The following is a 24,336-nucleotide window of genomic DNA, read 5'->3' on the forward strand; positions in this document are numbered from 1 at the left end:
AGTAAGGGGAGGTAATCCATGATTCCCTTCGCTGGTCATCTGGTCAGTTCGGGCACCTTTTTGTGCCTTGGTCGTAAGAAAAACTGGACCAAGTAAAGTCGTCCAAATGCTCATCAAGGACGCCCTTTTTTTCCATTATGGGTCGAGGATGCCTATGTGTTAGGAGGCACACCCAATTCCCACCTTCGCTACGCCTCCGACATGCCCCTGGGAACTTTGGTCGTCCCCGCGACGGAAAGCAGTTGGGGACTCCCAAAATCGGCTTTCGATTATGCCGATTTGGGCGACCCTGTGAGAAGGACGCCCATCTTCCAATTTGTGTCGAAAGATGGGTGTCCTTCCCTTTCGAAAATAAGCCTGATAGTAGTCTCAGGATATGGCAATAATGTGTATATGGAATGTTGTTTTATTGTATCTTTACTGTATGATGTGTTGATTATGAACATATATTTATGTAAGCCACTTTAAACAAGTATTATGGATGTATTTTTCTGTAAATCACTTTGAAACAAGTATTTGGTACTAGTATAAGTGATAGAAAATTTTAAAATAAAGCTAAAACAAAGAGGCGATGCCCTTTTTTTTTTTAATGGATTTCCAGACCAGCTTTTTGGAATTTTACACTCCTTTCTTCAGATTCAAACAGAATGAACTTAAAAATAAGAACTGGTAAGGGCAGAATGGGATGCTGTAACGCAAAGGAACAAGAGTTCGCAATGGTTCATAGTCCTAGGGTGGAAAACAGCAGTTTTGCATATAATTGAGGTCCTGGGCCTAGGAGTCAACAGTAGTATTTCACAGCACCAGCCTCTCTTTTCCAATATTGTACATCACTGCTGAAGAAGGTCAAGGTAGATTACCTCAGAGAGGCACCTGATGGCCTCCTCTAGGACCACACTGGCAAGTTCAGCTGCTGTTGAGAAGTCTGATCTGATTTGCCCTGCTGATGGTTCCTTCTTTTCTGAGTGCCTTCTGGCATCTTCATGCTCATGACAGGGGCGTATCTGGAATCCGGCGGTAGGGGGGGCCAGAGCCAGAGAGGGGGGGGCACATTTTTGCCTCCCTCCCCCCTCCGCCGCCGCCGCCGCCGCCGCCTCTGCCTCTCTCCACCCCCTCCCCGCCGTCAACCCTCCCCCGATGCTTACTTTTGCTGGCGGGGGGCCCCAACCCCCGCCAGCCGAGGTCCGACCCGCAATCTCCATATTTCGTCTTCCGAAGTTCCTCCGTGGCCATGTGCTTCAAGGAAGGAACGCTGCAGTGCTGATTGGTTGAATCCAGTTCGGCGTCTGGGGGAGGGATGACGGCGGGGAGGGGGCCAGGGCGAAATCTGCGGGGGCCCAGGCCCCTGTGGCCCCACGCAGATACGCCTCTGCTCATGCAACATTGCTGCTGTAGAAAACATTGTGTGACAGCATCCAGTGTAACAGCATCTGCTTCATTAATGGTGGCAGATGTAAGTCCATAAGGATTGCTGTACTGTGACCGACTGAAGCTCTATCCAGCCCATAACATAGGCAACCGAGACCCCTCGGGTCTAAGGGTATTCATGATATCGCATAATAACAAACGAGACACATGGTATTTTCTTAATATGGCACAACTAGGACGCAGCTTTAGTTTAAATACAAACAACATCATAAACATCATAACCCTGGGTATACCCAAGCCAATCACCTTCCGGCTTAGTAGCCAACCCAGTCCGCCGTCATAGCAAGACTGACCAACCGTAAACAGAGCTCCCCACCGTATAGCAAGGGAGCTCAACCGTAAGCGCAGCTATCCCAGCTGCCTAGCTTACATCATGAGGCTTGGGTACCCCGCTTGTTGCAGGCTGCTGCCCGGATGCTGGAAGAGGGCGTCTGGGCTCCGCCCAGGGGTATTTAAACCCCTTTTCTTCCGGCCCTTCTCAGCGGGGAGTGTCTCACGAGGCGGGAACTAGCCCACCACGCCTCGCTCTTCCCGCTGTCTTTGGCGCGCAGGCCTGTTGGGGCACGGCGCCATGTTATTGGCGGCTCCGTGCACCCGGGGGGCACTGTACCTTGCTTGTATCCTGTTACCAACAGTGGCCAATCAGGCCACAAATACCTGGCAGCATCCTAAAAGAATAAAATAGATTTCTTGCTGCTTATGGGAATTAGCAGTACCTTACAGAGATAGCATCTTACAAAGTTGGCAGTAGGAGAAGTTCAGGGTGTGCCTTTGGGGCAAGGACACTTCCACAGCATTATAAGAATTTGTTGGCCATCAAGTAAGCAGCAGAAGAAGAAGGGGTTTCTAGGAAGAAGAAAGCAATGAGTGTGAAACACTGTGGCCTGCAAGTAAAGACTCCATGCATGTCCACAAGTAACATCCACTTGCCCTTTGTCAGCAAAACTCTCCTTGAGTGGTTGTCCTGACATGGACAGCTTGCTGCTGGTGCTAGATCAAGTAGCACAGACACCGCAAGAATTTGGTACCCCCCATTTAGTCTTATTTGCAAAGAGGTTGATATTCAAAGAGATTTAATGGGCCAAAAATGGCTTCTGGCTGTTTAAATCTCCTGTTTGGAGCTAACTGCTAATTTTCAGCGGTACTTAACCAGTTAGTGCTGCTGAAAATAACTGGTTAGTACTGAACTGAAAACTGGATATTTTGGGTGCATTTTGGGGGTGGGGGGGGCAGAGTTAACACTTGGCCCGTTAATTGATGATATTCAGCACTTAACTGGCCAAGTTAACTGCATAATAGGACTGCATACAGGTTGGTCCTATTTTTTTGCAGTAACCCATAGCCGCTGAAGTGCTGAATATGTTCCCTGACTGCGCCTGCTTACCTTCACTCTGACATACTCCCTTATACCCCTGCGCGCTCTCTTCATTCTTCCATTGCGAACTTGTTAGTTGTACCTTCCCTCCCTTCCTTTCTCCTAACAATTTCTTGGGAGTCTTCTTTCAGCTTCATAGGTCCCACTCTCTGGAATGCTCCTCCGCCCCTTCTCCACATGGAAGAAAAGGAAATGGCCCCTATTTAGCCTGTCAGGGCATGTGACCAACTGCAGGAAAATTAAAAAAAATTTGAAAATATCCGTGACCCTGTAATCTTGGCTGAAATATAAACTAAATACCACTTGTAAAATTGAAAAAAACCCAATAAAAATATATACACTTATTTCAAATGAAGACTTTACAGAAACACCCACCATTCCACCTCCCAATTGAGCCCGTTGAGTTCTGTAGTATCCCAGTGGTAAAACCAGTATTGCTCACGTCTCCACAAGTATCAGAGCCGTGTCACCCCCCTCTCTCCCTTTTGCAGGTTTCTACCACTACAGATTGTAAATCAATTAAAGAATGTTTGCCAGTGTTGAACTAGGGGAGTTTCTGTTACCCTGGTTCTGAGGCGACTCAGATGTTCTGCACTTTTCTACTTGTTTGTCCAACATATACTTTACATGTTTTTTTTGTCTATGTTTTAGGCAGCATGCTCAGTAGTGCAATCTGTCTTCATTTTAAGACGATGTCGTTTGTGATTATTCATGTGTTCCACCACTTTTGTGTCCATAGTGTGTTGACACACTGTACATTGACCACATGCAGTATGACATCCACCAATCTCCGCTGCTGGGGTTCATTCAATAAGTTGCGATTCTTGCTCCTAGAAAAGGCAAAAGGGGGGGGGGGGGGACTTTGAAAAACTTGGTGCTTCTTCATTATATACCAATGATTCTTAATAAAGTGTTTAATTTTAAATGCCAGGTCTGACTATAGTAAAACACATACCTTTCTTGGATCACTTTTACTATTTGAAGGTTGAAACAATAAATATTGGCATACAATGCCCTTTTGTATGCCTTACGAATAACTTTTTGTGGATAACCCCATTCCAAGAATCGCATTACCATTATTTCTGTTTTTTGTTTATATTCCATAGCATTAGTGCACAATCGCTGGAGTCTCAGAAACTGCCCCATAGGAAGATTGTTTCTGAAATGTTTTGGATGTTGACTCGTGTAATGCAAGAAAGTATTTCTATTGGTAGTCTTCCTGTAAATCGTAGTAACAAATTTCCCATCTTTTAAGTGTATCATAATGTTAAGAAATGGAAGTGCTTTAGAATTAGTATTAACCACACTATGAACTGTTGAAAAGATTGTTCAGTATCAGTCCATATTAAAAAAAAATGTCATCTATGTAACGCTTCCAACACAATAAGTGCCTGCAGAAGTATAGAGAAGATGTATACAGGAAGACATCCTTGAATCTGGTGACATACAGCCAGGCCAAAGTGGGGGCTATTGTGGCAAAGCTTGTAAATTAAGTTTTATCACTTCTATAGCATCTTATTGAGGAATGTTTATATATAAAGCTGCAATGTCAAGAGTGGCCATAAGGGCTGCATCTCCTTCCTCTGTCTTCCCTCCCCTCCATCCATTTCCAGCATTTCTTCTCTCCCCTCTATCCATGTGCATCTCCTTCCTCTGTCTTCCCTCCTCTCCATCTATGTTCAGCATTTCTCCTCTCTCACCCTATCCATGTGCATCTCCATCCTCTGTCTTCCCTCCCCTCCATCCCTGGCATTTCTCCTCTCTCCCTTCCCCTCCATCCATGTCCAGCATTTCTCCTGCCCTCCCCTCCATCTGTCCATGTCCAGCAACTCTCCTCTCTCCCCTGTCCTTCGCTCCATACGTCCATGTCCAGCAATTTTCCTCTCTCTTCTCTCTCCTCCCCTCCCATCCAGGTCTAACTATTCGGCTCAGCACACACCTGTCCCCTTTTCATCTCCCGAGCTCCAGTTCCAACCCCAGCCCCCTCACCTGCCCACCCTCTTCTCCTGCAACAGCCCCCTTTTTATTCCTGCCGTCCTGCGTTTAAATCTATTTTACCTCAAAGTCAAAACGGCAGTGGTGGCAGCAGTGAAAGATGCAGGCTCGCTTCGAGCCTTCCCTTCCCTCACAGTGTCCTGCCCTCGTGAAAACATGAAATTACATCAGAAGAAGGCGGGATACTGAGAGGGAAGGGAAGGCTCGAGGTGGGCCTGCTTCTTTCACTTCTGCCACAACTGCCGCTTTGATTTTGAGGTGAAATAAAACAGATTTAAATGCAGGGTGGCAGGAACAAAAAGAGTGCTGTTGGGGAGCTGAGGGTGGGCAGGTGGAGACTGAGGGCTGCAGCTGGGGCTAGAACTATGAACTGCTGGCGGCGGTAAGCATGGCTTGTGGCGCCCTCCAGAGGTCGGCCCCCCCTCTGCCATGCTTACCATGCTTGTCGGGTTGCGCTGGCCCTGATTATATCCGCCAAGATAGGACAGCCCAGAGGAACTGACATTCTTATGGATTTTGGGTATAAAATAGATTACAAGTATCGTGGGATGCTATTGAAAGAAAAATTTGTACTCATCTTTGGCACTGATCTTTCATGTTCATCTTTCTTCCGCCTTCTCAAATCTATCTGGTTTTCTGTCTCTTCCCTTCCATCCATGCACAGTGTCTCCTTCCCTTCTCTCTATGCCATTCATATGCAGCATCTCTTCCTGACTGCCCCCAACCTGCTCATCTGTCACTACTCCATCTGTTCCCTTCTCTCTCGGTCCAGCATTGCCTTTCATTCCTTTTTTTCTTGCTGCAAAGTTGAAAGTAAAAGGCTGGGTGGGATTTTACAGACTATGCCTGCCCTAAGCGTCTGTGACTCCCATCCTGGATGCACACTTCTTGTGTCGAGGGAGGTGGGACTACCATATACCAAGCACAGGCAGGGGCTGTGTGTCTTACATTGCTTTTCACATTTACTTCTGCTGCAATGTGCTTGGAAATGCAGGTCTGGAAAAAGGCGCTGGGTGGTTCAAGGATTGTCTGGGGAGTATTGGGGGAGGGGGGTATGATGGGCATTGCCATTGGCTTGTGGGCCTTGCTTGATGAGCTGTGTTCTAGACCCTTGATCTTCACTCCCATTTCTCAATGGCTCCAAAAGATCATTTCCATTGTATGCAGATCTCTCATACATATTCATTGGAGGTATCCTGAAAACTTGACTTGTTGGTGGCCCTCGACTGAGAGTGAAAACCAAAGTTCTAGACATAAAAGGAAAAAAAGCAGGAATACCAATAAATTGGATGCGTTAGGGAAGACAGCAGTGTTTCATGAAATATGGTTATCTAGAGGCTTGATTTTTCTGTGGTAGGTAAATGTGGTCAGTCAGGCAGACGTTTGAAGTTACCATAAGTAATGCCATACTGGGAAAAGACCAAGGGTCCATCGAGCCCAGCATCTTCTCCATGACAGCGGCCAATCCAGGCCAAGGGCACCTGGCAAGCTTCCCAAACGTACAAACATTCTATACATGTTATTCCTGGGATTTTGGATTTTTCCAAGTCCGTTTAGTAGCGGTTTATGGACTTGTCCTTTAGGAAACCGTCCAACCCCTTTTTAAACTCTGCTAAGCTAACCGCCTTTACCACATTTTCCGGCAATGAATTCCAGAGTTTAATTACACGTTGGGTGAAGAAAATTTTTCTCCGATTTGTTTTAAATTTACTACACTGTAGTTTAATCGCATGCCCCCTAGTCCTAGTATTTTTTGAAAGCGTGAACAGACGCTTCACATCCACCTGTTCCACTCCACTCATTATTTTATATACCTCTATCATGTCTCCCCTCAGCCGTCTCTTCTCCAAGCTGAATAGCTGAATAGTCTTTCTTCATAGGTGCACCAGTCAGAACTATTTAACTATTTATAGGCATACAGGTATTTCATGGGGTGGGTTAGGCTTAGTTATGATGTGCCTTTTAGGGACAAGTTGGAGAAAAACCCTCACGTTCTGGGGTACCCAGGATGTAAACTTGGCTTAAGTGCATGAATGTGCTTGATAGGACTGGGTAGAGAACTTTTTTTTAATTTTATGCTTGGTGATCCTTCTTATTCCTAATATAATCTACTCCCTGCCCAGGAGGTCTGCTTATGCTACTACAGGGGTACATGCTGCTTTCAGGGCTACCACTGTATGCAGGTCTTCACATTGGATGTTGCCATCCATCCAGCTGTACTGTGTTCTGAAATACTGCTGACAGACTGTTTTGTATTAGTTAGCTGAATTTCTTTTCTTGGGTCTGATCTTCTCTTTGCGTATTGATAAGACAGAGCTTTGGCTTAATTATTTCACAAGCTTTGCAGGCGATGATACCTCATTACTGCCTTCCTTATTTTTGTGAGACTGTAAGCAAATGTAACTTCCTGTTTCAGTGAGAACTCAAAATTTAACAAAGAGGTTAGCCTGAAGTGGATGGCAGGTCTGTGCATAGAACCCTTGTTAAAGAGAGTGATTTCCCTCTTAGCAGTGGTCTCTACAAGGAACTAGGAAAGTTCAACTTCATCTCAGTTTTGCACTCACTGGGTACCTTAGTTAATGATTATCTCACATTGGAAGAATGTTCCATCTCTTATTCTGCTTTGAGTGCTGAAGTACCACTGTAAACAAAACACTTGCACTCAAAGCGGGCATAGAATCTGCTTTTCACCTCCTTGCTATAGCCTGAATTTCCTGCCTGGGGTTTGTTTATGAGCAGCTTTATTTCAGCAAATGCATACCATCTCTTGTACATAAGTATTGCCATACTGGGAAAGACCAAAAGTCCATCGAGCCTAGCATCCTGTTTCCAACAGTGGCCAATCCAGGTCACAAATACCTGGCAAGATCCCAAAAATGTACAAAACATTTTATACTGCTTATCCCAGAAATAGTGGATTTTCCCCAAGTCCATTTAATAACGGCCTATGCTCATCTCCCTAATTCATTGGGTGATCTCAGAGGCGACTGATTTCAGCAAATATTGTCCACTGTTGGGCCAGTGTTTCTTTTTTGTTGGGTGGATTTTTTTTTTCTTATGTCCTGACAGTCCTCCTATTCCACTGAACCTCCAGTTCCATCAGAACCAGGTGATGACTAGCCAGGGATTTTTTTTTTCTCTATTTCATATCTTCCATCCCTCCCCTTCCCAGTAGACCTAATCTAATCATTTATATCGATCCTCAGCCAGGGACCTATTCACTGGAACTTGTTCCAGAATCCTGTATTCATGAATGCTAAACCTAGCTATTAGGTGTCACCTTGAGCAGCAATCATGAGTCTATGCCCTTCAGGGTCTGAATGCCACCTCTACAATATTCCTATTTGACCCAAGGAGCAGGAGACACAACTTGAGGAATGAACTATAGACCTTTGACAGGGCAGCGCATACCACTGCCATTGAACAGAATTTCAGCTGGTGGCTGATGTTTTGCAGCACAGAGGTTCCAGCCACAGTGCTTGGTTTTGATGTGGATTTGGTACACTTTTTATTTGAGTCCAAGTTGGATAAGTTAGAAAAACTGATCTGAGGACATCGTGTCCCATTAAGCAATAACTATCTGCAGGGGCATCATTGATCAATAGTATTCTGCATGTCATATAGTCTCATTCTGTAGATTTGTCTTGCACAGGTTAGCCACCTCAACAGTAGGTGTGTACAGGTGTCATCACAAACATGCCACCAAACAGATACGACCCTACAGATATGAGACTTGAGCATGTGCAAGTGTACAGTGATAAATCTATGAGAGGTACTTCCTGCTCAGACAGACACCAACCTTATTGAGTTGCTTCAGGTGGGTGCACTTTGGATTATATTGTGATGGTTTGTGGCACATTGCACCACAGTCAGCTAAATGGATACAGGTAGGATCTTTGTGAGCATCATGATTTGTTGCAGTGGAGGAGTAAGGGTTACAACTGCTTATGTATATTCCCAGGATCTGGAAAATTAGATCTTTTTATATACTTTCACTGGTACTCCTTGCTTTTGTACCATGGACTAGCACAGAGCTACTTAGTTCCGGTTCTCAAGGTCTTCACAGGCAGGCAAGTTTTTTAATATATGCACAAAGAATATGCATAAAAGAGATTTGCATACCAAGGAGGCAGTGCATACAAATCTTTCTCATGCATATTCATTGTGGATATTCTGAAAACCTGGCCTGCTTGTGCACCTCAAGGACTGGGAGTAGCCCTGGACTAGCATTTGGACAGAGATTCTGTACATCTTTGAGGCAGTTTAAGAAAGATCTAAAAACATATCTTTTTCTCAAGGCTTTTAATGTATGATAATTTTGTGGTCTCAATAGTGCAGGTAATGTTGTATTAGGAGTCATTTTGTTTTTGTATTTTATGTTGTTTTATCTGTATCTTATTGTGATTGTTCTGCTGTAAACTGCTTAGTAGTTAAGCGGGGTATACATTTTTTAAATAAATAAATTAATAACATGTAATGGGGGATATTTCCCACAGTAAATTTTTTTTAGAATGATACTGATGATGTGCCATGAGCGAATAGTCTTCTTCCTGTAACTGGCACTTTTATATTCAGTTCTATGAATAGTTACTGTAAGACATGTTAATTTCTTTTTAGTCTATTGGATCTGTCTCTTCCATGCATAGTCTTAAGGCTTTTGTGTTTTGGTGATTTCATGAGAAATTGATTGTTGAAAAATTGAGAGTCAGCAGAGTGGACTTTACTTATTAATATATTGGAAATGTCTTCAATGGCAAGCAGAATTCACAATTTGTCTGTTTGTCATCCCAAGGTGCACAGTACTCATGACTGAGCAACAGTTGGTGCTGTGGAGGAACATGAGTGAACAATTTATTTCAAACAGCAGTAACCCCTCTTCAGTGGCATGTCTGGATTCTTAATCAGGTTGTTTTGACATCCTGCTGCTACATTGTGGTGGGTCAGAACCTAGTAATCTGACTGTTTTACTTATTGTGTAGATACAATTTGAAAAAGGATATAGGTGAAAAAAAACCCCTGGTTTTCACATAATTGAACAAAATGCTTGAATTTCACTCTTACTTCTTATTTCTCATCACAAAAATAATTATGGTGCCCCGACTTTGCTTCAAATGACTGTATGTTTTCAGTGGGAGCTAAAAATTTGTGTTTTGTGCAGTTTGTCTCCCCTCCTTCCCTCACCCTTCCTCCTCTCCTGGACAGGAGTTGCCCCTCCTCCCTTCCCCGATTGCCTTCCCCTTTAAGCCCGCCTGGGCCTAGTTTACAATCCCTGGTAGGCCAGAGGTGTAGTTGAGGCAGGAGCGATCTCCAGTTACTCTTGCCCATTCTGGCTCTGCTCTCCAAATGGCTGCCATGACTGGAGCATTGCTCTTGCCCTGACTAAACCACCAGGGATTATAAGGTAGTCCTGGGGAGGGTACTCGTGTATTTTTTATTTGGTACTGCAATTGCAAGTAATGCAGTTATGATCTTGTACAATAGTTTCTATGGGAAATTAAATAAATGCTTTTGATACAAAAGTTTAGCAGGAATTTAAATCTGTAAATTTAGGATGATAAATTCCTTAGGAGTTAGCCTCTTTGTGGAGTTATGAAGTCAGCTGTCACTCTAAGTATGGTGCAAAGTTAGCCACTGTAAAAGCACCATGGTTTTTAGTTTTAGTTTTTATTAGCTGTGGTCCATTTCTGTGGAGGCTATTTTGCTTGGAAATAAATACGGTCTTTCATTATTTAAATTATTATATTCTGGCTTGGATGTTGTAGGTTTAGTAGAGGGTTGCAGGCTGCAAACTCTGATAATCCCATCAGCTCTCAGTGGTTCACATTCACACAACCAAACAGTTTTCGGTTTCAGCAGAAACCAGGTGATGAGTTTCAGCTGCAGTTTCTGTTTCGGCCGTAAGCTTTCAGACAATCTTAGGTGGCCTCTATATAGATTTAGACTTTCGCTAGGTCAGTATCTTACTGTGCCCAGATGTCTACATTGAATCCTTTCCATGAGGAGCTGACTATTTATAGTCACCATGAGGTGTGCTTGTTTCAAGCACATAAAAACTATTAATATTTTTTATGTCCATGTCTCTTCATATTGACATTTAATTGGCCAGTAAATATTTAAGAGAGGACCTGGATGACTTGAGCTATATCCATTTTGTTTCTGGGCAGCAGCAACATTTGTTATTGCCAATTGTGCCAAGTGCAAGCCTGACAGCCTGAGGAAAGCTGATTAATTTTACACTTCTCCTGAGATTCCAATTTACTCAGCTACAGGAGGGAAAATTTGGACCAGGCCCAAATTTCTGGCAACCCTATCCTGGTGCATTATAGGACCTGCAACACTGATTCCAATGGGCAGAATCAAGGACTACAAATCCCACACTGCTTTGGGAAGAAAATTGAGAACCAGGACTGGCCTAAAAGTCTCCCTCCTGGAACTGGGTAACTTGGCATCTCTGCAGAGGGGAGGAGATTCAAATACTACTTTCAGTCCAAATGTTTGGTTAGAAGCATAACAGTAAGTCACATTATGTACCTAGTAAAGAAAGAGGCAGTTAATGGTACTACTCAGCTTTGGAAGGAAAAATAAATCACTTGATCAGTCAGCAAGCCCACATGACAAACAGCTGAGAGTAATTTGGTGGACTATCTGTGCTCTGGCAGTAAGAGGATGGCTTTTAAAGTCTTGTTTTGCTTGTTGAAGGGGCGGGAGGGTGGTAAAAAGCCTCTTAAGATAAGCGGCTGCATTCTAATTAGTGGTATAGAGCTGGAGAAGTTTTCTCTTTATTCTTCTCCCCTCCCTTTCTGTTAGGAGCTTCAAATGAAGACTGGCTTCCCTCAGATGGATCCATCACCAAAGGTTTTCTGAGTGCATCAACCTTTGCCACATCATTCTCAGTGTATCTGGGGAGGGGGGAAAACAGCTTTCTACATTCTGCCCTTCACTGAAGGTGAGTTCTTTTTATTTTGGTGTACCTCTTGCTCATATGCAAAGAGATTGGAGGGCCCTGTATCACCAGGGTTCCTGTACACCTGCCAATTCATCTCTGATCCATACATGGGAAATGTTCCTGATGGAGCTTGTTGGAAAGGACATTTTATGGAAAATGCCTTCTTTTGTGCTGTGCTAGATGTATACATTTTTCCCACGCAAATTTTTTTTTTTTTTAACTTTTGTTGACTTAAAAGGTGTATGTTGGTATTAAGAAATAAAAATACTTAAGTAGAACACTTTAACCCTCTTGTTTACAAATCTGTGCTAGCGGCTGCCGTGCGCTAATGCCGACACAGCCCATTCATTTTTTTGAATGGCTGTGTCGGCATTGCTGCGCGGCTTAGTAAACAAGAGGGTAAGTTTGTTAAATTAAGTTAAAAAGTATATCACTGAAAATTTCCTGATGGATTGCTTTGTGCAATCCAGCTGTTTTACACAGTGGAGTGGAAGAGTTAACAGTGGACTGATGACCAGGGAAGCCTAGGTTCAAATTCCACTGCAGCTCCTTGGGATATTGGGCAAGTCACTCTACCCTCCATGGCTTTGGATTGTGAGCCCTCCGGGGACAGGAAAACACCTACTGTACCTGAATGAAACCTGCCTTGAACTTCTGTGTGAGCTTAATCCAGTTCCCTTTCCCTTTCTATATAGTGTTTTGCTGCTGCCAGTGGCTGACTTTGGTTGAGATTTACCAAATATCACAATTTAATGGAGTTAGTACATAAAACCATTTTTCCCCCACTTTAGACAGTGTGTGTAGTAGATTAAATGGTTAGGTCACTTCAAAACAGATTTGTCTGTCTAGTGCCAGAAAACACTGATTGTGGCAAAATACTGACAAAAACCAGACTGCATCCTTCAATCAGCTGGGCTATCACGTACCTTGCCCATTAGCTGCTTTCATCTCTTAGAGAAATTAGGCTGTGTTGGTTCTAGTCCTGGTAATGTGTATTCTCGCATTAAAAAGAAAGTACCACATCTGATAAGGAGTTAACCCCCATTTGGTACCTTGGGTACATATTTGCTCGTTATCTAAAGGGTTTTTTTCACCTATCCAAATGGCAGATGATGTTTAATGTGAGCAAGTGCGGAGTGAGGCATGTGGGAAAGAGAAACCCAAACTATAGCTACGGGATGCAAGGTTCCGTGTTAGGAGTTGCCGACCAGGAAAAAGGATCTAGGAGTCATCGTTGATGATACTTTGAAACCATCTGCTCAGTGTGCTGTGGTGGCAAAGAGAGCAAATAGAATGTTGGGTATTATTAGGAAAGGAATGGAAAATAAAAACAAGGATGTTATAATGCCTTTGTATTGCTCCATGATGTGACCGCACCTTGAATACTGTTTGCAGTTCTGGTCACTGCATCTCAAAAAAGATATAGTGGAATTAGAAAAGATACAGAGAAGGGCGACGAAACTGATAAAGGGGATGGGACAACTTCCCTATGAGGAAAGGCTGAAACGGCTAGGGTTCTTCAGCTCTGAGAAAAGACAGCTGAGGGGACATATGATAGAGGTATATAAAATAATGAGTGGAATGGAACGGGTAGATATGAATCACTTGTTTAGTCTTTCCAAAAATACTAGGACTAAGGGGCACGCTATAAAGCTACAAAGTAGTACATTTAAAATGAATCGGAGAAAATATTTCTTCTCTCAATGTGTATTTAAACTCTGGAATTCATTGCCAGAGAATGTGGTAAAAACAGTTAGCTTAGTGAGGTTTAAAAAGGTTTGGATAGCTTCCTAAAAGAAAAGTTCATAAGCCATTATTAAAATGGGGAAATCCACTGCTTATTTCTAGGATAAGCAGTATAAAATGTATTGTACTGTTTTGTGATCTTCCCAGGTACTTGTGACCTGGATTGGCCACTGTTGGAAACGGGATACTGGGCTTGATGGACCTTTGGTCTGTCCCTAGTATGGTAACACTTACGTACTTATAAGTTCTTTAGGCCCATGTGTGCATTTTGTTTATCTGTTTAACCCCCCCCCAAACAAACAAACAAAACAAAACTCAGATGGGTAAACTGAATGTTTGATTCTTTAGTTGGTTAATCAAAACTATAGGGTAGGATTGTGACAAGTTGGTTTTAATTATGTATTTTGTGAGAATATTGAGCACCTTATCATTTTGTGTAGTTCCATTGAATGACACTGATTCTATGGCTCTTTTTCAGTTACGCTGAATTCTAGAATTTACGCATGCAGGTTATAGAATAATGGCAGTTGCACATACAACTTAGTTGTTAAATTAGGCACTAATTGGCACTAACTACAATAATAGGCTATAATTGGAGTTAATCGGCACTAATTTACAGTTGCGCGTGCAACTGTCCTTAGTCATAATTCTATAATCTTACGCACACATTTTTGTGCTTATACAAATTTGCGTTTACAGATTATAGAGTAAAGGCAGATAAGCAATTAATGTAACTGTTAAATTAGGTGTTGACACTAATTACCAATAATTGGCTTTAATTAGAGTTAATTGGTGTTGGCACTAATTTGCAGGTATTCATGTAACTGTCCTTAGTCATAATTGCATAACTTTAGTGCATAATTCCTTTAAGGGTCCTTTTACAAAGGCACACTAGCGCTTTTAACGTGCACTAAAAATAAGTGTGCACTAAATGCTAGACGCCCATATATTCCTATGGGTGTCTCTAGCGTTTAGCGCACCCTAATCAGTGTGCGCTAAAAATGCTAATGTGCCTTTGTAAAAGACCCCCTTAGTACGCAACTGCTGGGAGTGTGGCCATGGGAGGGGCATAGGCGGGTCAAGGGTCATCAAGGTTATAGAATACTCTCAGATACATATGAGCATTTACACCAGCATTTCACATGGCACAGGTGCTTGCAACAAAAGTTAGGTGTTAAAAGGCAGACTTGCACTAGTATTCTATAATGGCAATTACACGTGGAATTGGAGCTCTAGAATTTATACTTGGGTGTTTTAACACCTAACTTTAAGTGACTTTTATAGAATTACTCCCCCCCCCCCCCCCAATCACACACACACACACACACACACACACACATTTCATGGCTTTCTTGGGGAGAGGGTGAAATGTCAGTAAGGTTGACAGGTGGGTCTTAAATGCATCTTTATATTTTGGTTCAGCATGAAGGGCCTTGGCAGCGAGTTCCAGAGAGTCGGGGCCAAAAGAAGAAAAGTGCTGACTTATAGTCCAATTTAGCTCGGACTATGTCTATTTTTTTTCTGTGGTAACTTATGATCCTATGTACCTCAATCTTAAACTGTAGGCATTGGAGGTGTATGTTCTGCTGACTGAGGAGGCTGAAAGATTACCCTGTTCCTGAGAAACCTTTGCTTCGGTATGAGAGAGAGAGAGATTGGTGTGTTGAGGGGGCTGTACTCAGTGGCGTAGCCAAGGGTGGCCTGGGGTGGGCCCAGGCCCACCCACTTTAGGTTCAGGCCCACCAAGTAGCAGCACACCTATAATGTGGCTGGCAGGGACCCCAAGCCCCACCAGCCAAAAACTCCCAACAACTGTTTGCTGCCGGTGAAAATCTGCTATTTAAAAGGTATATGGGGGAGAGGGGATGTTTGAAAGAACATATGGCATGCAGGCGAGAGAAGGAGAAACCAAATCACTTGTAGGACAAGGCAGAGTTCTGCCCACCCACCTTGGGTCCAGGCCCACCCAAACTTGGGTGTCTGGCTACGCCCCTGGTTGTACTGCAGCCTTGCAAGCTTGGTAGATCAACCCCTGTCTGGGCTCACATGCTGCAGCTCCAGCACTCTTACATGGTGATATAGGCCTACCTCTGCAAAGTCAGCAGAACATACAGAACAAGCAGTCATTTTCAGAAGCCTTTCTGGGCGTGCCATATTCTGCCGTCCTCTAAATCAGCTGGCATTGTTTGTTCTTGCCTCTCCAGATAATGCTTTCCAGTTCTTGAAATTGCTGCTTACCTAAAGTGGATAGATTTAGTACTATTTTTAGAGTACTCCTGATGGAAGATAAAAGATAAGAGAAATAAGTCCTTACTTTCCTTGAGTGACCCGTTTTTCTAGCACTCTGTCATGGTGCGTGCTTGAAATAGGTATATTATTCTTTATTGTTTTGCACCAGGTTGCCCAGGTGGCTTTAAATTTGGTATCAAACACCTGCAACCAAGAGGAGCCATCATTGCTGTTGCCTTTAGTAGGTAGGGCAGAGGAACTGGGTCTGAGCTGGTGAGGAGGAGCTGCTGCTGAGATTGGTGGGGCAGGAATTAAGCTGGGCCTGGGCAGACTAGTATCTGCTAATTATTCTGTCAGCAGGCAAGAAGAGCAGAGCTATGGCAATGGCAGCAACTCCTTGAATTTATCAATGGGTAGGAAAGCAGCTGCAAGGAAAAAGATGGCCCATAGGAAAGGAGAGGGCCAGAGGTGGCTGAGGCATACAGAACTAATGCAGAAAGTGAAATGAGCTTTCCCCTCCCCCCAAAAAAAAACTAGGAGGGAGGCAGTATTAGACTATAGCTGTCCAGATTTTCTTATTACTTGGGCACCAGTCTAAAGGGTTAGGATTCAAAGTTGTTTTCCTAAAATTTTCCATCCCTGGAGACTTGATTTAGAGTTTGTGTGCAAATATTAGGGGGCGCTGGAGATTAGCATTTACAATTAGATAGAACCTTAGGAAAAATACTTTAGCTGCAAGAGGAAAGGTGAAAGGGCAGCGGTATTGTGCATCCGTAGAAAGGACATTATACTTCCTGTTGCTATTGGGAATTTCTTTTTCACAACAAGGAAGAAGGAAAGCGTCACATCCTCCAGTTCTTTTAAAGGGAAAGGGGATGGAATTTGATGTACTGCTTTTCTGTGGATACAGTTGAAGTGGTTTACAATGGAAGGGTTAAGTGACTTGCCCAGGCCACTGCACTAACTATTGGGCTAGTACTTCATAAATAAAAGGTTGTAGGTGCATTTCACTACTTGTAGATGTTTATCTACCATCATTTACTATGTTATATAATGAGTCCTGTCTGTAAGAAATTGAAGTCACTGTCAACAAAGCAGTGCTTTTATATGTAGTATCTGTTAAAGGAATATGTGCCCTCAGTTTTACAGATGGACTCCTAGCTCAGTTGCCATAAGGAGGGTCCACTGTATAAAAGGAAAGGCTGAATGGTAGGAAGAGCTGTTTCCATAGATCACCAGTGCTGTCATTAAGGAAGCAGAGAGTAGGATGACTGATTCCTATAATCTTTTTAAATGATGGGTGTTCTATGAATTAATTACAAGCCACTTTGCTAGCAGATCCATAAGCTATTCTGAATGATTCTTTTTACACTATGTATCATCCTGTTTGACAGATTCTACTGTGCATACTTGATGTACGCTCCCTCAAGCAAGTCTAACCCATTGCAAACTCGGTCAGATAATCCAAGAATTTATGTTCCTAAATTGACCTCTCTTAAAATTTTTTAGTAGGGCTGAGTGCCTACATTTTATACTCAAAACTTCATTAAATTTCTAACTCTATGAACATGAAAAGTGGGTGGCAACAGGGGTGCGTTTAGGATGCGGAAAAAAGTTAGGAGCTTAGCATTAATTTTCAGCACAATACTCATAAATTAGGTTTATAAATATAGACAAATGAATGGCAGGCCTAAATTTGTAAGAATAGCTTTTACGGCCCTATCTTAGGGCATGGAAGTCTGCATTGAGATGTTCAGGTGAGGACATCTCAAGTTTCACTAGTAATTTTGAACAAAATCTACTGATACAGAGGTTGTTCTAAATTACAGGAGAAATGGATGTTTGTGTTTGTGCCAGCACATACTTGTTTTTGTTGCCATTTTAGAAATATATTTTTCTCAGTAAACCTTTTTTGGTTTATATACTATTTTTCACTTTAAATGTGATAGCGGATTAAATGGTTAGGTCACTTTAAAATACCACACTGGTATCCTCTATTAAGAATATTATGCTTCCCTTCCCTTCTTTCCCCTTGACCAGGCACCTTGAGCAGGCAGCAGGTGTGCAAGGCTGGTGAAGCACGTGAAAGAGCCATGGCACCATGTACCATAGCTGTGTTCAGGCCAGCAGGTCCTTGAAAAGGGTTGCCCCACCCCTGAAGCCTTCACATCTTAGATCAGCCAGTTAGTACTAATGGCAGAAGGAGAAGGGGCAAGGGAGGGAGAACAGAGTAGAAGCTATATGGAACTGGGGAAGGTGGGGAACAGAGAGTGAGAAAATGTGAAAATGGAGTTTGCAGACAGGAAGAAAACAAAGAAAGAGAGGACAAAAGACAGTAGTCACTAAAAAGAGAGAGAACAGAAGACAGCAGGAAAGCAGAAAAGAAAAATTGGGACCAACATGCTTAGAAAATAAAATGCCCTGACAACAAGGTTGAAGGATAGGAAACAGAGAGTGGGGTTAAATGGGCAGTATTCACAATGGAGAAGGGTAGTTAGTGGGGTTCCTCAGGGGTCTGTGCTAGGACTGCTGCTTTTAAATATATTTATAAATGATTTAGAGATGGGAGTAACTAGCGAGGTAATTAAATTTGCTGATGACACAAAGTTATTCAAAGTCGTGAACTCGTGACAGGATTGTGAAAAATTACAGAAGGACCTTACGAGACTGGGAGACTGGGCGGCTAAATGGCAGATGACGTTTAATGTGAGCAAGTGCAAGGTGATGCATGTGGGGGAAAAAAGAACCCGAATTATAGCTACGTCATGCAAGGTTCCACGTTAGGAGTTACGGACCAAGAAAGGGATCTGGGTGTCGTCGTCGATAATATACTGAAACCTTCTGCTCAGTGTGCTGCTGCGGCTAGGAAAGCGAATAGAATGTTGGGTATTATTAGGAAAGGTATGGAAAACAGGTGTGAGGATGTTATAATGCTGTTATATCGCTCCATGGTGCGACCGCACCTTGAGTATTGTGTTCAATTCTGGTCGCTGCATCTCAAGAAAGATATAGTGGAATTGGAAAAGATGCAGTGAAGGGCGACGAAAATGATAGCGGGGATCGGATGACTTCCCTATGAAGAAAGACTAAGGAGGCTAGGGCTTTTCAGTTTGGAGAAGAGATGGCTGAGAGGAAACATGATAGAGGTATATAAAATAATGAGTGGAGTGGAACAAGTGGATGTGAAGCGTCTGTTCACGCTTTCCAAAAATACTAGGACTAGGGTACATGCGATGAAACTACAGTGTAGTAAATTTAAAACAAATAGGAGAAAATGTTTCTTCACCCAACGCGTAATTAAACTCTGGAATTCGTTGCCGGAGAACGTGGTGAAGGCAGTTAGCTTACCAGAGTTTAAAAAGGGGTTAGACGGTTTCCTAAAGAACAAGTCCATAAACCACTACTAAATGGACTTGGGAAAAATCCACAATTCCGGGAATAACATGTATAGAATGTTTGTACGTTTGGGAAGCTTGCCAGGTGCCCTTGGCCTGGATTGGCCGCTGTCGTGGACAGGATGCTGGGCTCGATGGACCCTTGGTTTTTCCCAGTGTGGCATTACTTATGTAACAAATATAGGACATAGAACAGTATTACCACAGATAAACAGGGTCCTTGAGAGATGTAATTCTTTATTAAAAAGTTGGTGTGGTCATGTTTTGCCCTTGGACTGTGTCGGAGGTACAAAGATACAGCAAATCCCATTTTAAAATACAAGGTTATTTCAATAGCAGAATAAAACAGCAGTATCAAACCACTCTCATAGTATCTCTTTCACAGCATAAGTCAGTACTTTATTTGCTTGTAGTTTGGGTAGATTTAGAACTTTATAGCAGTGTCACTTGTTCAGTTTTACCATTGTAATATCTGTAGTGCTGCCTGCTCATTGGTAGAATTCTTGCTGTTTGATTCGTATATACAGTATGATTAGTAGTACTGTTAAATTCTGCAGGAGACAAAAACACATCTTGGAATTCCTATGGATTCAAAATCCATATGCAAAGGGGAAAAGGATAGTGATAGGTGTGTACTACCGTCCACCTGGCCAGGATGAACAGAGGGATGTAGAAATGTTAAAAGGAAATTAGGGAAGCAGACAAACTGGGCAACACAATAATAATGGGTGATTTAAATTACCCCGATATTGACTGGGTAAATGTAACATCGAGGCATGCTAGGGAGGTAAAATTCCTTGACAAAATCAAGGACTGCTTTTTGGAACAGCTGGTACAGGAACCGACAAGAGAAGGAAAAAGTCTAGACCTAGTCCTTAGTGGCGCGCATGATCTGGTGCGGGAGGTAATGGTGCTGGGGCCGCTTGATAAGTGATCATAATATGATCAAATTTGATACTAGCTTTGAAGTAAGTATAAACAGGAAATCCAATATGTTAGCATTTAACTTTCAAAAAGGAGACTATGATAAAATGAGAACGGTGAAAAAAAAAAACGTAGAGGAGCGCGTTCGAGGGTCAAAAATTTACATCAGGCATGGATGCTGTTCAAAAACATAATCCTGGAAGCCCAGGCCAAATATATTCCGTGTATTAAAAAAGGAGGACAGAAGACCAAACAACAGCCAGCATGGTTAAGAAGTGATGTGAAGGAAGCTATTAGAGCTAAAAGAAAATTCTTCAGAAAATGGAAGAAGGAACCAACTGAAAACTATAAGAAATAGCATAAGGAATGTCAAGTCAATTCAAAGTGCTGATAAGGAAGGCAAAGAGGGACTTTGAAAAAAAGATTGCGTTGGAGACAAAAACACGTAGTAACATTTTTTTTTTAGATATATTAAAAGCAGGAAGCCAGCAAAAGAATTGGTTGGACCACTAGATGACAGAGGTCTAAAAGGGGCGATCAGGGAAGACAAAGCCGTAGCGGAGAGATTAAATTAATTCTTTGTTTCGGTCTTCACTGAGAAAGATTTGGGAGAGATACTGGTGCCAGAAATGGTATTCGAAGCCGACGAGTTGGAGAAACTGAATGAAATCTCTATAAACCTAGAGGATGTAATGGGGCAGTTTGACAAATTGAAGAGTAGCAAATCTCCTGGACCGGATGGTATTCATCCCAGAGTACTGATAGAACTGAAAAATGAACTTGCAGAACTATTGTTAGTAATATATAATTTATCCTTAAAATCGAGCATGGTACCGGAAGATTGGAGGGTGGCCAATGAAACGCCAATTTTTTAAAAAGGTTCCAGGGGAGATCCAGGAAATTATAGACCGGTGAGTCTTACGTCGGTGCCGGGCAAAATGGTAGAGACTATTATAAAGAACAAAATTACAGAGCACATTCAAAAGCATGGCTTAATGAGACAAAGCCAACATGGATTTAGTGAAGCCACTTAAACTCAAAAGTGTGGACTGTCTTAAAACATGGTAAAATATGTGTTTGCTAGTTTTAATGGGAGATCTGGGCTCTTTTGGATGAAATAAGTATTCTGAATCTTAGTTTCAGTATAATGATTCTCACAATCGGGTCACTTTCCAGCCACATGTAGTTTCACATTTTACTTTTGAGAACTGTTTTATGAGAAGAGCTGGTTTCACAAGTATGTTCAAGAAAAAGGAAGAAGTTCTGCAAGAGTCGTTTCTTAGCTGCAGTATTTCCCAGGACCTCATTTGCAGCCTACTGTCAGAAAGTTCAAAACAGTCTCATTTGCATCCTCTCGAATCCTTGCATCTTCAATATCGGGGTCATCAAAAGGATTCAGAATTCAAAGTTTGTGTGTCTCTTGGAAAATAATGTTTGAAATTTGACACCAGATTGAATGTACATACTCTCTGCATCCACAATAACCCTACCTTACCCCAACAACAGGTGCAGAACTAGGATATTTCTCCATGAAGTCACCATTCAAAAAATATACTGCTTTTCATGACATCTGAGCAACAACAACAAAAATCTATTACCAAGCACGTTCTCAAATATTACAAAACCTTAAAAGAAATCCTAGCTCAACATACATGTAAACAAACATGTCATAAGTACGTAAGTATTGCCATACTGGGACAGACCAAAGGTCCATCAAGCCAAGCATCCTATTTCCAACAGTGGCCAATCCAGGTCACAAGTACCTGGCAAGATCCCAAAAAAGTACAAAATATTTTATGCTGCTTCTCCCAGAAATAGTGGATTTTCCCCAAGTCCAATTTAATAATGGTCTATTGACTTTTCCGTTATGAAATTGTCTAAACCTTTTTAAAACTGTACAAAGCTAACCGCCATTACCACATTTTCTGGCAACGAATTCCAGAGTTGAATTACACATTAAGTGAAGAAAAAGTTTCTCCGATCCGTTTTAAATTTACTACTTTTTAGCTTCATCGCATGCCCCCTAGTCCTAGTATTTTTGGAAAGCATAAACAGATGCTTCACGTCTACCCGTTCCACTCTACTCATTATTTTATAGACCTCTGTTTATCTCCCCTCAGCCGCCTTTTCTCCAAGCTGAAGAGCCCTAGCCGCTTTAGCCTTTCCTCATAGGGAAGTCGTACCATCCCCTTCTCTGCACCTTTTCTAATTTCACTATATTGTTTTTGAGATGCGGTGACCAGAATTGAACACAATATTCGAGGTGCGGTCGCACCATGGAGCGATACAAAGACATTATAATGTCCTCATTTTGTTTTCCATTCCTTTCCAATAATACCTAACATTCTATTTGCTTTCTTAGCCACCACAGCACACTGAGCAGAAGGTTTCAATGTATCATCAACGACGACACCTAGATCCCTTTCTTGGTCGGTGACTCGTAACGTGGAACCTTGCATGACAGCTATAATTCAGGTTCCTCTTTCTCACATGCATCACTTTGCAGTTGCTCACATTAAACGTCATCTGCCATTTAGATGTCCAGTCTCCCAGTCTCGTAAGGTCCTCTTGTAATTTTTCACAATCCTCCCACAATTTAACTACTTTGAATAACTTTGTGTCATCAGCAAATTTAATTACCTCACTAGTTACTCCCATCTCTAGGTCATTTATAAATATGTTAAAAAGCAGTGATTCTAGCACAGACCCCTGGGGAACCCCACTAACTATCCTTCTCCATTGAGAATACTGACCATTTAACCCTACTCTCTCTGTTTTCTATCTTTTAACCAGGTTTTAATCCACAATAGGACACTACCTCCTATCCCATGACTCTCCAATTTCCTCTGGAGTCTTTCATGAGCTACTTTGTCAAACACCTTCTGAAAATCCAGATACACAATATCAACCGGCTCACCTTTATCCACGTGTTTGTTCACCCCATCAAAGAAATGTAATAGATTGGTGAAGCAAGATTTCCCTTCACTAAATCCATGTTGACTTTTATGTGGTGGGTGATTGGAGGGTAATGAGGACTTTTAGCTATTCTATCCCTACTGCAGAAGAACGAGTTAACTGTCTCCTTAGACCTGGCCTTTGGATTTACGCTTTGTGCTCTCCATAGTCTCTGTTTTAATATGATTTGCAATTGTGTCTAACACAAAATTTTGCTTCCTTGCAAAACCCTTTTCTGCATTGGAACCCCAGAATGTTAAGAGCAGATGTCCTGCTAACCACATGATTTCTTCTGTGCCACTGCCAGCTTTCTGCATAGCACACAGCTTCTAAGATTAATCTGGAAGTTTTGCTTGCTGATGCAGTATGCTGGTCATATGCAAATTATGAAGCAACTAGACCTTGTGAGCTAATCAGGGTAAGCACACCCTGGATGCATCTGAGTATTAGGTCCAACCACATCAGAGGCCAGTTGTTTCACTGGAGGTGGATTTTCCTCTCCCCCTCCCCCCCCTGACCTTTACCAGTGGGCTAACTGATTTCCCCAGCAAAGGCAAAAGAATTTGTGTGAGGCTGGCTCTCACACTGAAATTCTTTTGCCAATGTGGATCCTGTTGGAAAGATATAATGCAACTTACTGCACTAATAAAATTACACTCCTATGTGCACAAGATTCTATACCAAGGGTAGCTACTACTGTGCACACGTCTGATCAAAATGAGTGTCAGTGCACATCTGCGCATATGCTGGAATTTTGTTCTGCTAATGAATATTAGCATCACAAACATTTCTGGCTCAGACCTTTGCACAAAACCATCACTTCTCATTCTGTCTTAAAAAGTTGTGGGTACTACTACGCTTGAAAGGAAGAAAAGAAACTGGCATTAAATCCTCACAGATGATACAGCAGAAGAAAGAACTAACCCTTCTATGCCTCCTCTGACCCTGGGGCTAAAGCTCCCGCCTTGTGCTCAGCCTTAGAGGCAGATGCACTAAAGCTAAATGAGCCTTTAATGACTCTCCAACGAGGAAAATTTGATCCGTTGCATGCATCAAAGGGCTTTTACCGAGGAAGCCAGCAGCTAACGAAAACGGAATGGAGATGAGCAATTAGTGTGAAAACCCCATTGAAACGACATGCACTAACCTTTTCCGATTGCCTTTACGCAGGAAAAAGGCAGGAAAACTAACGAGAGGTCTGGACCACTCGTTAGGACAGCTCTGTGCCAGGAAAAATCATTAAGAGAAAAAATAAACAAACTTTGAGCCAATCCCAGCGCATTAGCAGAGCTAAAAGCGCTGTGATTGGTCCAAAGGACGTCAGAAAAACATAACTAAATAAA

General features: G+C 42.4%; 1 protein-coding gene across 2 annotated transcripts in view; it reads left to right on the forward strand.

Annotated features, from left to right (window-relative positions):
- The window catches only part of RAB27A (RAB27A, member RAS oncogene family), a 142,788-nt gene that overhangs the window by 43,745 nt on the left and 74,707 nt on the right, over positions 1-24,336 (forward strand). For both annotated transcript variants that reach the window (XM_030189159.1, XM_030189166.1), the window contains exon 2: positions 11,606-11,744. The gene's annotated coding sequence lies outside the window, so the exon portion shown is untranslated. The remainder of the gene's footprint in view (positions 1-11,605; positions 11,745-24,336) is intronic.

The sequence above is a fragment of the Microcaecilia unicolor genome, chromosome 1, assembly GCF_901765095.1.
Source record: "Microcaecilia unicolor chromosome 1, aMicUni1.1, whole genome shotgun sequence".
In the NCBI taxonomy this organism is placed as follows: Eukaryota; Metazoa; Chordata; class Amphibia; order Gymnophiona; family Siphonopidae; genus Microcaecilia; species Microcaecilia unicolor.